General features: G+C 45.1%; 1 long non-coding RNA gene across 1 annotated transcript in view; it reads right to left on the reverse strand.

Annotated features, from left to right (window-relative positions):
- LOC149186569 (uncharacterized) overlaps nucleotides 1-14333 on the reverse strand; it is a 122469-nt gene that overhangs the window by 14463 nt on the left and 93673 nt on the right. The gene's annotated exons all lie outside the window — the stretch shown is intronic.

Below are 14333 nucleotides of genomic sequence, written 5' to 3' on the forward strand. Positions count from 1 at the left end.
AATTTCCGGAAACACTGCAAAGCGGGGCAATAGCAGGTGTACCAGTGAGATCTACACAATTTTCAGGGACAGTGCAGAGCAAGCCAGTAGGAGGCCTGACTTAGCATGACTGTGCAATTTTTGCAGGCAGTGGAGGGCAAGCAGTTGGCCATGTTTGTGCAATTTTGTAGAGCAGTGCAGCCCCGAGTCACAATGCAGTGCAGATTTCCGGTCGACCAGAGGGAGGCTTAATAACTGATCTTGCGGGAAGCACAGACTGGATGGGCTTGGAGACAACTTCTGTGCAATTCTGGGAGACAAACAGCTTGCTCACTTCCAGGATTGCGCAGTGCAGTTGCCCCGGAGGACAACCTCAAGCACTGCGCAATTTTGGGCAGCAGAGCAGGGTCACTAAGAGCTGAGACTGCGCAATGCAGCGCAGTCAGGGTCCGGCTAAAGGGGTTTGTCCAATCGACAGATTTTCAGGAAAAATGGCTAAGTGCGAGAGCAAGTGAACTTGTGTAGACGTGACATTGTGATCAGACACTTAGCATGACTTGATGACAGGACACCACAAACCAACAAGACAAACATGTGCTCAGTGAGACTGTCTTAAGGTTAAGAGCAACACTTGAGATAGACCTTCGAACGACCGTGACGAAATTTGCGTGACAGTGCTTACAACTTTGTGTGTGAGTATGACCAATGTTCACAGAGCGAAGACAACTCATGCACACAAAGACCAACCTTCAAAATCGCCAGAACAAGATCACAAGCATGACAAAGCAATCAACATGCCAAAAGACGACTGTTGGTCGGACAAGCAAAGGGTGTAAAAGACTCTACAAGAGCTCATGGAATGAGTTCGAGTGTTTGCAACCATTAGTGGAAAAGCCAAGGAAGGCTCCGAAATTTGGAAAATTTTGGAGGGTGTTGCAGCCGCTACAACACTTGGCAACACATTGGTTGAATACCAACTTCTTTGTTTTGGTTCATTTTCAGCGCAGGGCCTTGGCCTTTCAAGAGTATTGATTCATTGTGCAGGTCACTTTGGCTTCCCCACTTACCCCATGGACAGACATGGTTCACCTTGTACCAACTCAGTGAAACACAACAAAAGATTCAGCCAGATCACAGTGTTTCAAAATCGGGAAGGGTAGTTTGGCTCGCGAGGTTGAGATTTTCAGATTATAAGTTTTCATCTCTAGTGTTGCTCCGCTGCCAGTAGGCCTGGACAGTACCCCGGCAGAGTCACATACGAACATTAGCATTGCTACTGCCAGCGAGCCTGGTCAGTGCCCTAGTGGAGTTGCCTGCTTCACCTCTCTACGCAGGAAGCCTTTCTCTTCTTTCGCCTTTGTATTTTTTTTTGAAAGAGGATTGTGCATAGGCACTTATTTATTTTGGGGGCAGAAGAGGGATCCCGACTTATTGAGAGCAGAAGAGGTTGTTCCTTCAAAGAAGCATGTAAGACCTTTGATTTAGGTTTGCTCGATTAGATTTTCCCCTTCTCCATTTCTACTAGTTGGATGAGCTTGAATACATAGAGCAAAAGACTGCGTACAGGCATGGGGTTTCCCTGTTTGGACACAGGTTCATGGTTTGACCAAAGCTTCCCTTACAGACAGAGCGTATTTTCCGTCGAGACTACATCGGCCAAAAGTTACAACCAAGCACAAAGAAGACGAACACAGGATTGGCCAAGCGATGCAGTGTCACAAAACTCCTGTACTTCAGCTGTAAAAATTTCTGTTTTCCCACCCCGGTTTTCAGTTTCTCCTTATTTCTCCCATGTAGTTAAATGCCCATTCCCATAACCATACATTTAACAGACTGAAAAAAATAAATATTGCTGAAAACACAAATTCTGGAAATTTTTCAGAATGCTGGAAATTGCAGAATTAAAATCAGCAATTAAAAACAGCCATTAAAACACATTAAAACACTGATATTTTTGGTCAACTTGACCCTGGAAAAACCCCCTACAACTCTTGGGGAAAACCAGTTTGAGAGCTCTTCTTTATTTCTGAAAATTGTCTTTTTACAGTGAGAATTATTCAGCAAAAAATCAGCAAGCAAATTTACAACTTATCTCCTTTCCGTGCCTCACAGCAATCTGGAAATTACAGCAAACAGGACAGCAAATAAATGTTGTACGACCTCCGTTTTGTGTGCAGAAAAATCAGCAAACTGCTCCTCGATTTTTGTGCAAAAATCTGCCTTTCACTATGTGCTGAATCAGCTGTACAAATCTGCTCAACTGCTGCCTTGGAATGTGTGCCAAGCTGCTGTCTCCTTCTCCTTCCTGCTCAGAAATCTCTCTTGCTCTCTTGCTCTCCTTCTCCCAATCTGCTCATGAAAGAATGAATGACCTTTTCCTCCTTTTCCTCCTTTTCCTCCTTTAATATAACTCCAAGTGACTTTTGGGTGATCTCTAAATCCAATGGCTGAAATAGATTTAGATCAATGGTTGAGATTAAATGCTCATTTAAATCTCACTTTCTATTTTTTAATTCACCCCACTTTAATAAAGACCCACTTAGTCATTTATTTCCAAAGTCACTTTTCCTTTCTAATTTTTCATTGACTTTATAAAAGTCACTTTAAAATTAGACTTAATAACTTTATCACTTAAAGTCACTTTTAAATTAGATTTAACTTTATAAAATTATAAAGTCACTTTAGGAGAAAAATTAAATTCTTTTGGACACTTTTCCCTAGGCCAAAGATCAAAGCCTAAGGGAACCACCTGTCCTCCGGTACCAAATTTCAACACTCCCTCTTACCGAGGAAGGTGTTCCTCACCACACCCATCTTGTCTCTGAAGTAGACATGCTTGCCCCGTGGTAAGGCTTTGGTAAGGATATCTGCAACCTGCTCATCAGTGGAAATATACTCAAGCTTCACAGCTCCCTTCTGAACATAGTCTCTGATGAAATGATATCTGATCCCGATATGCTTTGACCTGTCATGAAATACTGGATTCTCCGTGAGTTTAATGCAACTCTGATTATCACAGTAAATCACTGAAGGTCTCAACGGCTGACCAAATAAGCCAAACAACATCTTGCGAAGCCAGATAGCCTCACAACTAGCTAGACTGGCTGCCATATACTCTGCTTCCGCTGAACTCAGTGCTACTGACTGCTACTTCCGGCTGAACCATGACACTACTGCTGAACCCAACCCAAAACAACACCCTGAAGTGCTCTTCCTATCAGAAGCACAACTTGCCCAATCAGAATCAGTGTATCCTGCCAATCTCACTCCATCTCCCTGCCTGTAGTCCAGACCATAATCCACTGTCCCCTGCAAGTACCGCAAAATGTGTTTTGCAGCCACCCAGTGAACCTTCCCAGGCTCACACATAAACTGACTCATCGTGTTGACTGCAAAACAGATATCTGGTCTAGTGTTGACCAAATACATCAAGGAACCAATCAGCTGCCTGTACAATGTGGGATCCACCAACTCGGAATCCGAAGCATGAAGCTTCTTCCAGTTGGTGATCATCGGTGTCGACATGGGTCTACAATCCTCCATGTGGAATCTGCTAAGGATGTCCACAATATACTTCCCCTGCCCCAGGAAGAAATGCCCCTCCTCCTGCCACACCTCCAAACCCAAAAAGTAATGCATCAAGCCGATGTCCTTCATCTCAAACTCCGCCGCAAGATCTCTCTTGCAGTGCTCTATGAGTCTCTCTGCACCTGTAATGATCAAGTCATCCACATACAACACCAGAATGAGAGGCTCCTCACCAATCACAATAAAGTAAAGGTTCGGATCTGCCTCACTCTTTGTGAAACCCATCCCCTGCAAGTATGCATCTATCCTGGAGTACCAAGCTCTGGGAGCTTGCTTCAGGCCATAAAGGGCCTTCTTCAATCTGCACACATGGGACTCCTTCCCATGCACCTCAAAGCCCTGTGGCTGCTCAATGTACACCTCCTGTATGAAGCCATTGAGAAATGCGGTCTTCACATCCATCTGGTGGATCTTCCAACCCATCTCTGCTGCTATCGATATAATGGAGCGGATCGAAGTATATCGAGCCACGGGAGCGAAGGTCTCCTCATAATCAACTCCCTCTACCTGGGAGAACCCTCTAGCCACAAACCTCGCTTTGAATTTCTCAATGCTGCCATCTGCAGCATGCTTTACCTTGTAAAGCCATCTGGAAGTAACCACGGATTTGCCTCAGGCCTCGCACCACCTCCCAAACATCATTCTTCATGATAGAAGAATACTCCTCCTGCATGGCCTCTCTCCAGACCTGCTGGCTAGCTGCCTCCTCATAGCTAGAAGGCTCAGAGTCAAGGATGCTGGTAACCATCGCCATATAACTACAAAACCTCTCAGGTGGTCTACTCTCTCTGACCGGCCTCTTCGGCTCAGCAACAGATGTGGCATCTCTCAAGGTGTCCTGAAGCCACTTGGGCTTCCTCTTCCCTGAGCGCACTTCTTCCACCGGAGAATGAAACTCCTCCTCATCATCATCAGTAGCCTGAACTCCTGACTGTCTGTCTGCTGTCCTCCTGCCTGCACCTGAACCTGTAGAAGCTGAGGTACCGTGTGAACTGTCCATCAGTGGACTCCCTAGTGAACTGCTCTGTGAACTGCTCTGCATGCTGCCCGGAGCACCACCCCTCTGGCTCGATGAGCCACTGCTCACTGACAGACCTGACATCCTCATAGATGTACCTCCGGATCCTCCTGATCCCTGCCCACTGGATCCCTGCGACTGACTCAACTGCTGCTGAGGGTCTGGCTGATCTAGATACTCTAACTCCCGTGACCTCCTAAAGGCCCTGTCCTCCTCGAACTTCACATCCTGTCTGACAACAACTCTCCTCTGTGCAGGAATGTAAATCCGAAAGGCCTTTGAGGTCTCACTGTAGCCCACAAAGATACCCTTCTCTGCGGTGGGCTCTAGTTTGGTCCTCTTCTCCTTGGGTATATAGGAGTATGTAATGCATCCAAAGATATGAAGATGACCAAGATCAGGCTTCTTCCCAGAGAAAGCCTCCTCCGGAGTCATGTGCCCCAAGGCACGATGCGGACTCCTGTTCTGCAAGTAAACAGCTGTGTTGTAGGCCTCTGCCCACAAGAACAATGGCAACCCCTGATCATGTAACATAGCTTTGGCAGCCTCTATGATGGATCTGTTCTTCCTCTCCGCAACCCCGTTCTGTGGGGGTTGTAAGGAACAGTGAACTCCCTCCTAATGCCTGCCTCCGCACAATAGTCAACAAACTCTCCAAGGGTGTACTCTCCTCTATTGTCCGACCTCAAGGACTTGATCTTTCGGCCTGTCTGTGTCTCCACAAGAGCTCTGAACTCTGAAACCGCTTGAAGACCTCACTCTTGGTCTTCAAGAAATAAATCCAGGTCCTCCTGGAGTGATCATCAATGAATAAAACATAGTACTCATACCCACTCAAGGAAACATGAGACATCCGACCGCTCACATCGGAATGAATCAAATCAAGTATCCCGTCGCTCTGCCGTCACTGCTGGGAAAAGGGGATTTGGCAAATTTGCCCATCGCACAACCTCTGCAAGTATCAAAGTGATCAGTACTGAAATCTGGCACACCTGTAGTGATCTCCCGCAATGTCCTCAAGGCTCCATGATACATATGTCCCATCCTGCGGTGTCAAATCTCACACAGCTCAGAACTGCTAGCTCTGCTGTCGGTACTACTGCTCAATGCCAAAAGGGGCTGAAATGCAAACTTGTACACCTTTGCATGGCGTACACCTATCACTCTAGCTGAATCAGCTGGAGTGTCCCTGGGATACATCAACACCTGTCCTCCCCTGAACAGTACGTCATATCCTCTGTCCTTCCAAAGCTGAGACGGATATGAGGTTCTTCCTCATCCCTGGCACATAAAGAACCTCTGACACCTTCAAGGGAGGTTTGGACTCCCTCTGAAATGTCACTGTCCCCACCCCGACTGCTCTAACAACTCTGTCATCACCGAGTACTACCTCAATATCAGTGCCACTCTCTGAAAGCTCTGAGAAGTACTCACGGACTCCTGTCATGTGACGTGAAGCCCCACTGTCCACATACTAAATACCTGTAGATGCTCCGCTAATCGAGGGAAAAGCATGCTCCCTCTGAACCTGTGTGGCAGGTGATCCTGCACTAGAGGACTCACATGTAGTGAACGCAAACTCCTGGTCAAAACGACCTGCAAAGTCCTCAATCTCAGCTGAAGCTGCCACGTCCTGGTTCTTTCCCTTCTTCTTCTTCTTCTCCGGACACACAACTGCATAGTGTCCCATCTTTTGACAATTCCAACACTTCACCTTGGAATAGTCCTTCTGTGTGTTCCCCGTTTACCTTTACCTTTGCCTTTGCCCCCACCACTGCTTGTGGAAGCCTGCTTCTTCCCTTTGCCTTTCTTGCCTCCTGCCACCAGTGCTACATCCTCATCCTGCTCAACTGGCTTGGCTGCCCCAAGCTGTCATTTCTTGATCTCTGTCTGAATGCAATCATCCCAAAACCTCTCCCATGTGGGAAGGGTCTCACGTGCACAAACCCCATCAGCAAAGTTCAACCATGAACGGGGGAGGCCATTCACTGCAATACGCACCAACTCAGTGGATGGAATGGCCTCTCCAATCGCTGCCAACTCATCTCTCACATTGGTAATCTTTGTGAGATATCCAGCTGCACTATCATTACCCATCTTAATGTTCTTCAGCTTCTCCTTCAGGACCATCTTCCGGTTCTCATTGGTACTCTGGTAGAGATTGGACAATGCTGTCCACATCTCATGGGCATTGCTCTTTCCTCTCACATGAGGAATGCAATGGTCTTTGATTCCGTCTAGAATCAGCCTCTTACCCTTATTGTTCTTCTTTTTATACTCAGCCAACTGAGTAACATCAGTGGGCACAACAACAGGGTTCTGTGCGGTATGCACCATGATATCCCAGACTTCTGCCTCCTCAAAGATACTCTGCATTCTCTCCTTCCAAACGCTGTAATTTATATGCCCATCCAGCCTATCCTCCACCCTCAATCCCAATGACATCCTGCTGTCCTAAAACTGAAAAATAGCACTGTTGTAGTAAAGATAAAACTGTTGTTTATGAAAAAATCAGCTTGCTGGAATTTTCTGAGTGAAAAATCAGCAACTGTAATTTTTCCTTTTGCTGTCCCAAACTGCCCTTCAACACTCAAGCTCTGATACCATGTAAAAATTTCTGTTTTCCCACCCCGGTTTTCAGTTTCTCCTTATTTCTCCCATGTAGTTAAATGCCCATTCCCATAACCATATATTTAACAGACTGAAAAAAATAAATATTGCTGAAAACACAAATTCTGGAAATTTTTCAGAATGCTGGAAATTGCAGAATTAAAAATCAGCAATTAAAAACAGCTATTAAAACACATTAAAACACTGATATTTTTGGTCAACTTGACCCTGGAAAAACCCCCTACAACTCTTGGGGAAAACCAGTTTGAGAGCTCTTCTTTATTTCTGAAAATTGTCTTTTTACAGTGAGAATTATTCAGCAAAAAATCAGCAAGCAAATTTACAACTTATCTCCTTTCCCGTGCCTCACAGCAATCTGGAAATTACAGCAAACAGGACAGCAATAAATGTTGTACGACCTCCGTTTTGTGCAGAAAAATCAGCAAACTGCTCCTCGATTTTTGTGCAAAAATCTGCCTTTCACTATGTGCTGAATCAGCTGTACAAATCTGCTCAACTGCTGCCTTGGAATGTGTGCCAAGCTGCTGTCTCCTTCTCCTTCCTGCTCAGAAATCTCTCTTGCTCTCTTGCTCTCTTGCTCTCCTTCTCCCAATCTGCTCATGAAAGAATGAATGATCTTTTCCTCCTTTTCCTCCTTTAATATAACTCCAAGTGACTTTTGGGTGATCCAAGTGACTTTTGGGTGATCTCTAAATCCAATGGCTGAAATAGATTTAGATCAATGGTTGAGATTAAATGCTCATTTAAATCTCACTTTCTATTTTTTAATTCACCCCACTTTAATAAAGACCCACTTAGTCATTTATTTCCAAAGTCACTTTTCCTTTCTAATTTTTCATTGACTTTATAAAAGTCACTTTAAAATTAGACTTAATAACTTTATCACTTAAAGTCACTTTTAAATTAGATTTAACTTTATAAAATTATAAAGTCACTTTAGGAGAAAAATTAAATTCTTTTGGACACTTTTCCCTAGGCCAAAGATCAAAGCCTAAGGGAACCACCTGTCCTCCGGTACCAAATTTCAACATCAGCCACATACTTATTCAAAAGCCAGAACACAGTGCACGACAACACTTATTTACAAAACAAAATGGAAAGACATCAAAACAAAGCAAAGCAAAACAACAGAACAAGGGATAAACATGCTATGTACATAGGGCGGGGCGCAGCCCCAAATCATTGAAAATAACATTTTAAATCTTGGCCATTGATAGGAAGGTTGTCAATCCTCCCATCAAGTGATTGTAAACGATACGTGTGTTGGCCAAGTTTTTCGTGAACCATGAAAGGACCAATCCACAGGGACTAGAACTTCGTGTGTTTTACCTTTGTCCTCGTTGGGTTTGTCCCCTTCAAGACTAAGTCACCCACAATGAGGTTGGTGTTCCCTGCAGACTTTCGATCGAACCATCTCTTGATATGGTTTTGGTGGAGTGTAAATTTTTCTTTTGCTTTCATTCGTTCTTCCTGTAACTTGTGTAATGTGTCCATCCTATGCTGAACCAATAGACACAGCTTGCCTTAGGATTCTTGGGATAACTAGAGAGCAGGCAAGTAGATATTTGGTGGGAGGATGGCTTCTTTTCCGTATACGAGGAAGTATGGAGATGTGTTCAGAGAGGGTTTGGGTGTAACTTGGTCAGCCCAAAGAGCATTCACCAGAGCGGAATGCCAATTTCGCTATTCAGAGTAAATGGTCTTTTTTATGATGCGAATGAGATTTTTGTTTGTAAATTCAGCAAGACCATTTCCCTGCGGGTAGTAGTCAGCTGAATGCTTAAGCACAACACCATATTGCAATGCAACATCATTAAGTTTCAATGAAGAGAAGTAGGTTGCATTGTCAAAAACAAGTGATACAGGAACGCCAAACCTCGAAATGATGTTCTGTTGAAGGAAGCTGATGACTTCCTAGTCATTCACTTGTTTGAGCGAAACTGCTTTTGTCCACCACGTGAAGTAATCTATAGCAGTCAGGATGTAGTGGTGTTTCTTTGATGAATGTGGGAAAATTTCCCCAATGATGTCTAAGCCCCACTGTTGGAATGGTTCGTCCACTGCAACACGATGCAGCGGGGTGCTGACCTTCGAGTTTTGTCAACACATCGCTGACAAACCAGGCACTTGCGGGCATAAGCATGTGCATCTTTGAACAATGTGGGCCAATAGAAACCGGCTCTCATGACTTTATGCATCGTTGTGTTACCCACGAAGTGACCCCTGACTGGTCCGTCATGCAGATCACATAACACTCTCTGAATCCTGTGCTTCTAGTCACCTGAGCAAAATGCCATTGTGGTGCTTTTTGTAAAGCACTTCGTGCACCAACTAGTAAGATAAGGCTTTCAATCGAAGTGCCCTCTTCTGCCGCATGGAGAAGTGAGAGGGCATGGTGTCATGCTCAAGGTACTGGCACACTTCTTCATACCAAGAGTTACCATGTGAAGTGGGGGGTGCTCGCTCTACATTGTACATGTCAATTTCTTTCTCCCAACCGGCGAGCTCTTCTTCTTCCTCTTGCGCATGCACTGCTTTCGATGGCAATCTATAGAGACCGTGACCCTTGATGGTGTGAATTGGCTTGATGTCAAGATCATACTCTTGTAATCCTGTCATCCAGTTCGCACATCTTTCACCCAGCGCTTGTTGAACAAGCAGAGATTTGACTGTTGGGTGCTGAACAAAGACTATGCAATGACTTTTCAATAGGTAGGGTCTGAAATGTTTACTGTCTTGTATACAACATATGCTTGTTTATCCACGGCGGGATAGTTGAGCTCGGGTCCCTGCACGCTCGCGCTCATGAAGGAGATGGGACATTCGTTGTTGAGCTCGTCCTTTTGAGTGAGCACTGCAACGAGTGAAGTGTCGGAAGCAAATGTGTAAAGCAAGAAATATTTGTTGAAATCGGGGTTGTATAGCGCAAGTGTTTCTGCTATTGCCTCCTTGATATGAGCGAGCACGTCCTTTTCCTTCTTCCCCCAGTTGTAAACTGCATCCTTCTTAATCATCTCTTGTATGGGTTTGACAATCTGCACATAATCTGAGATGAACTTCCGGAGGAAGTTGATCTTCCCCAAGAAGGACTGCATGGCTTTCTTGTTCAGGGGATGAGGAATCTGCGTGATGGTCCGGACTCGGTCCGGATCTACCTTGATCCCACTCTTGGCAATGATGTGCCCAAGGAGGTTCCCCTTAGACACTGCAAAGATGCTCTTCTTGGGATTCAAGGATATCCCGTACTTGCGACATCACTCAAAGATCTTGAGATGGCGCAGGTGGTCTGACCGTTTTCTGAAAAAAATGTTATGTCATCAAGGTAGACCACCACGCTCTGTCTGATGAGCCCACGGAAGGCGATGTCCATAGCGCGCTGAAAAGTTGCGCCTACATTTACCAACCCAAATGGAATTCTTCGATAAGCGAATGTACCCCACTTGGTATGGAATGTAGTTTTCAGTCTGTCAGGTTCTGCTACCAGAACCTGGTTATATCCCAAAAAACTATCTAGCAAAGAAAACATTTATGCTCCAGATATTGTCTGCAAGATGTGTTCCATAGACGACACAAGGTAATTGTCTTTATCCGAGGCACGATTCAGATTTCGAAAATCAACGCACAGGCGGATCTCCCCAGACTTCTTTCTGATAGGAACTAAGTTTGAAACCCATGTAGAATGACAAACTTTATAAATGATCTCAGCATCCAACAACCTAGTCAACTCTTTCTGAATAAGGGGCCCCTCTCAAATAAGTAACTATCAGAAAGAAGGGGCCTAACCAGGGCTGATTATTTTGATCTTAGTAGTGTATAATGGACCACCCATAAGGACCACTATTCGGATAATTCCAAGCAGTTTGCGTATGATTTCCCGTATCATTCAGCCGATGCCGATGCTCATCCAATACGGGACCTAACGTAACCCCTTCCAATACGGACCTAACTGAATGTCCATCCATAAAGCTCTCTAACTCGTACCGTTCCGCCAATAAGGCTCCTACAGGGTGGCGTGAAGTTTCTTTGGTTGTGTTATTGTTGAACGATTTAGTAGACCGATTTCTCATACCTGACAAGACCTGAACTGACCTCTCAACCCGTAGTTAAGCCCGCCCCGTAGATGCCGTCCTGTGGAGTTTTGTTTGTTTAGACCCCGGCCAGTTCGTAGTTCCCGTATCACTCGCTCTCGGCCGTGTACCGTACCTGCTGCTATCGTACCTGCCCTGACCCGTAGCTTCTGTTGGAAAGGTTTGGCCCCTTCCTTGATTGGGATGATGTGTTGGATTATCCGCATGTCATATGTTTCAAGTCATCGTATGTCCATGCAAATACATCATGGTAATGTCTAAACAGGCGGACAAAGGCTTGCCACTCTTCCGGTGTGCAACACGTACCGAGATTCACGAAAACTTCGGATCTCTGTCTGTTCGTGCATCAATGTGGAACTGTGGGTTTTAGTGTTCCTGGGTCCCTTGAAGTGGTTCTGCAAGTCATATAGCTTCTTGAGTGAAACCACACCCTTGGGGATGAGGTTTCCTTTACTGTCATCAGTTGTGTCTTGCAGAGACTGCTCGTGCACATCTTCATCTATTGTTGCATCCTTGAAGACATCAGCGTTGGCCATGAAATGTAGTATCTGTTCATCATCATCAAAAACACGTAAATTAGTGATGTTGTCAAGGATAGATGGCTTATACAAAATTTCAACAGAAAATCTATCCCTAAGCGGTGTCATCCTAGCAACTGCATTTGCCAGAGCATCTGCAGCTGCATTACGCATTCTTGGTACAAAGATGATATTGAAAGCTTGGAAGTTAGAGATAAGTCGCCATACCTCTTGTTGGTAACTCTTAAGACAAGGTGAAACACAGTGTATGGTGTTACGTACCTAACGTACCACAATCTCTGAATCACCTACCACTTTCAGCACAACAACGTTGAGGCTGATGGCTTTTTGTAAACCCAAAATGAGTGCTTCATATTCGGCAGTATTGTTCATGCACTCAAACTCCAAGCAACTTGAGACTAAGTGTTTCCTTTGCCTTGGGTCTATCAAAACACACCCGACTCCAGAGCCATCCTGTGTTTTGGATCCGTTGAAATACAAGGTCCACATGTCATCTGTACAAGGACCGCTTGCCGCGCTAGTACTGCTAACACTACTACTACTACTGTTACAATGTATTGTACAGGTTTCATTTCCATCAGTGGGCAAGGAAGGAGACCCAACTATGCGTCCGGTGGGGTGGGGCTAGGCTGTGCAAGATAACACCCCAGCTTCGTTTCCAGAAAGAAATTGCTGAACAGAAGTTTTGCGAAAGCCAACGATTCATTCTGACCATTCAAGGGAGTAACGTTATGTTTCATATATCTCTCCAACAACACCCGGATCTGGTTGTTTCTGCCCTTGTGGGGAAGCCATAAGTGTGACCAGTGCATAGCAAAATATCCTTGCAACTTGTTGGACCAGTCTCTGCTGAGCAATAAGCCATATGCTTCCGAGATGTCCACGATCACAATGTTAATGCACTAATGAACTCGTCCATCGGACAATAACCAGGTGATCACATCCCGGAGTTCACCAATGGCTCGTACACATGTTCGGTCAAGTTGGATGATCTGCGCAGTTGTACTGCTCCATTGCACATTGATCTATTTAGCGAGTGGCATGGCATTGACTGATGCGCCAGAGTCAACCAAACAGTTGTGGACATTTAAGTTGAATATTTCAAATGATAACAAAAACAGTGGGCAGAGCGAGTTCGCTTCTTCCACGTGAAGCACGTTGAGCACAGACGCAAGTGATCCGGGAGACTTGCTTGGTCCCTTGCTGGAAGAGGCAATATTGTCTGTGGAGGTTTGCCCCAATGCGCGCAAAAGGATATCCCATTGACCCGTGAGCTTGGTTAACTCATAAAGAGAGATGTTCGCACAAGTCTTTTTCATGTCTTCAACAATATTGTAATCCAGAGCGGGAAGACTCACTAAGTTGTCTAGGGGTAGACTTGTGTTCGTGTTGTCCAGTGGGCTACTTTTATCTTTGTTGCTCATGGACGTACTTTTGGCTGTAGTTGTCTTCCCGGACTTGCCTTGTGTTTTTTGTATCGAGATGACCAGTGGATCCACTGTTCTGAACAGATGTTGTCTTACTTTTTCTCTCGGAATCTCAAAAATAGTGGGGGCCCCTTGACTCCTCAAACTGTATTGATTATTCTGCTTTGGGGCCAGACGGTCACTTGGCAACTCCTTCTTTATGGTTGTTTTCTTCTGGGCAACGTTAAGACATTGGTACATGTTGATTACATGCCCAACGCTTGGAGCTTCATCAGATGCAGCAGCGTCTTCTTCGTGTTCACCCTCAGGCTCAACCTGCTCACCAGCCATAAATTGATCAGTCAACTGTGTAGCCAGTGCGCTCATTCCTTGGTTCCAACCTTCGCAAGTCCTTTCCAAATGTCGTTCGCCATGGAACTTGCAATAATGATCTGTTGCGATTGCATCCATGTTGAACACAAGGTTAGCGCTTTGCGCAGTTTTGGCCGAGTGATTGTTGCTGCTCGAAGTTGAGTTCTTCCTCTGCACAAATCTGGGAGGCCTGTTGTTCACGGTTGTCTCGCTTGTCCACTGCTTAAGTTCTGAAACTTCAGTTGTCAAGGACTTGATGAGACGAGTAAGGTTTTCAATTTCACTTACTTCCTTTTCTTTTGCCTTACTAACAATAGCCTGAGACCTCTTGCCCGTGTCTTTGGTGTCCTTAACTGGTTTGTCATCTACAATGACTCAAGTAGCACGCAGGTCTTTCTCCACATCAATTGCCTCTTGGCAATTTTCTAAAGTGTTGGTTTCGCAGCTCGCTTGATGACCTGCGCAATGCTGGTTGGCAGTGCAGGGGTGTAGTAATCAACTGTGATGGAGTCGTGAGGTTTGGTGTCTACAGTGAACTTGTTCAAGATACGGTTAAACCTCTGGTTAAAATGTCAACTGTGATGGAGTCGTGAGGTTTGGTGTCCGCAGTGAAATTGTTCAAGATACGGTTAAACCTCCGGTTAAAATCTTTCACTTTTTCTTTCTGCTCCATCTTGAGACTACCCAACTCTTTCAACATGGTGGGGGTTTT

Source organism: Pinus tabuliformis, chromosome 3_1 (assembly GCF_031772625.1).
Source record: "Pinus tabuliformis cultivar Carrire ecotype Pingquan chromosome 3_1, CPIR1, whole genome shotgun sequence".
In the NCBI taxonomy this organism is placed as follows: domain Eukaryota; kingdom Viridiplantae; phylum Streptophyta; class Pinopsida; order Pinales; family Pinaceae; genus Pinus; species Pinus tabuliformis.